We start from the raw sequence: 2,177 nt of genomic DNA, 5'->3' as shown, positions 1-2,177 counted from the left end.
CCTAACCCTAACCCTAACCCTAACCCTAACCCTAACCTAACCCTAACCCTAACCCTAACCCTAACCCTAACCCTAACCCTAACCCTAACCCTAACCCTAACCCTAACCCTAACCCTAACCCTAACCCTAACCCTAACCCTAACCCTAACCCTAACCCTAACCCTAACCCTCGCTTCCTCCGCCTTGAAACCGTTTGCGTATTATCGTTTCTTGGATGACATCTGGGGAGTTTGGACCCATTCGATGGAGGACTTTCTCGCTTTCATCTCGCATCTAAACACACACCAGGAATCCATTACAGTTAAGCACAGTATAGACAGGTCAGAGGTCAACTTTTTGGATGTTGTGTCTTACAAGGGGCCAAGGTTCGCAGAAACGGGTCACCTGGACTTCAAGGTCTACTTTAAAGAGACCGACACGCATTCTCTGCTACATAGGGATAGTTTTCATCCAAAACACACTTTCAAGGGTATTATTAAATCACAGCTATTAAGATTTAAAAGAATCTGCTCACAGCCCAGCTCGTTCCAGGAAGCCACACGGACCCTGTTCCAGGCACTTAGGTACCGTGGCTATGGGAGATCCTTCCTGAAAAAGATTTTAAAACATTTTGATGAGCCAAAAAAACAACATACAGAAGAGACACACAATAGAGATAAGATCATCCCTCTAACGGCACTTTATTCCAAACAGTGTGTTTCTCTTAACTTGGCCATCAAAGAAAATTTTCTTAAATTTTTGGGACCCACAAAGTATCTGCAGCACCACAGGCCAATTGCGGCCTACAAACGCAATGAAAATCTCAAGGACATATTGGTCCAGAGTAAATTGAACACTCTCAAACCCCAGGGTCGCGTTGGTCGCTGCAAATACTTTGTACAGACAAAATGGGTAATGAGCAGATTTAACAAAAAGATGTTTAAGATCCCTGCACCTCTGACCCATGAATCGTCTAACTGCGTTTACCTGGCTTTCTGTTCAAGATGCAGGAGACAATACGTCGGCCAAACGAAAAATGAACTCCGTGTTCGGGCTTATCAACATGCACACAACATTTTGCATGCCGTTGATAAGCGCCGACACCTCGTTCAACACTTTCTGGCCCACGGGTTGTCCTCGTTCAGAATCACCGCACTCCAGTCGGATCCAGCGTGGTCCCTAAAGGAGAGACTCAGGGCAGAAAGCACCTGGATCAGACGCTTGGACACGGTGTACCCGAGAGGCCTTAATGAGGCCTAGATTATTATCCTTCTCTGTACTTACCGTCATGATGATCTGGGCACACCCGTATCACGCCTAAACCTACCCAGATACCCCTGACTAATAAATATATAGACATACCCACTCACACCTAAACCTACCCAGATACCCCTGGCTAATATATAAATATATAGACATACCCACCCCACACCTAAACCTACCCAGATACCCCTGGCTAATAAATATATAAACATACCCACATCACCCCTAAACCTACCCAGACACCCCTGGCAATGTCACCAGGGTGTCTACAGCCCTCTCATCATGCTAACCCCCACCACAAAACCCTACCTAAAACCTACCCCTCTTACCTGGGGTCCAGATGGGTCAACCCTCGACTCCGCACCCCGCGTGGATCCAGCCCGGCCTGGCGTACCCCTCGTGGACGTAGCCCTGGATTCCTGCAAAAAAACAGAGAAAAAAATGATGAGTGGCTATATAAAATATAGTGTGGGTTAAATAACATAAATGGTTAATATAGTAAATAAATAAATAAACTGATGTGATGATACATACTTATCTGGCTTATAATAAAAAATAATGAAATTTATTATACATATAATGGCACTAGCAGGACATGGTAACGTTGTTGGCTATCTTTGGACCTGGGCCGCCTTTAGTGGTCAGTAGAAGGCTGGACCGTGCACAACCATTTCAGGGACCTTAGGGTCCCTGATCTTGGATTTTTCATTCCCCTAACCCTAACCCTAACCCTAACCCTAACCCTAACCCTAACTCTAACCCTAACCCTAACCCTAACCCTAACCCTAACCCTAACCCTAACCCTAACCCTAACCCTAACCCTAACCTAACCCTAACCCTAACCCTAACCCTAACCCTAACCCTAACCCTAACCCTTAACATACCTAAACCTACCCGTCACAGAAGAAAGGGCATAATCTGGAAGGAATTAGGCT

At 45.7% G+C, this 2,177-nt stretch overlaps 1 long non-coding RNA gene across 5 annotated transcripts; it reads right to left on the bottom strand.

Annotated features, from left to right (window-relative positions):
* Positions 1-167: 167 nt before the first annotated feature.
* On the bottom strand, positions 168-1,961 carry LOC137068668 (uncharacterized). Of its 5 annotated transcripts, none has more exons than XR_010904259.1 (4): positions 1,866-1,961; positions 1,572-1,661; positions 967-1,170; positions 174-588 (listed from the first exon to the last, which is right to left on the bottom strand). It is a non-coding gene; the product is annotated as an uncharacterized lncRNA (long non-coding RNA). The 5 variants fall into 5 exon arrangements; XR_010904261.1 differs by having other exon boundaries at positions 967-1,158; XR_010904260.1 differs by lacking the exons at positions 1,572-1,661; positions 1,866-1,961 and having other exon boundaries at positions 168-273; positions 515-588; positions 967-1,541.
* Between the last annotated feature and the right edge of the window lie 216 nt (positions 1,962-2,177).

Source organism: Pseudorasbora parva, unplaced genomic scaffold (genome assembly GCF_024679245.1).
Source record: "Pseudorasbora parva isolate DD20220531a unplaced genomic scaffold, ASM2467924v1 scaffold_95, whole genome shotgun sequence".
NCBI classification, from domain to species: domain Eukaryota; kingdom Metazoa; phylum Chordata; class Actinopteri; order Cypriniformes; family Gobionidae; genus Pseudorasbora; species Pseudorasbora parva.
Note: the sequence above shows the minus strand (reverse complement) of the source record. Positions and strands in the feature narration are given on the sequence as shown.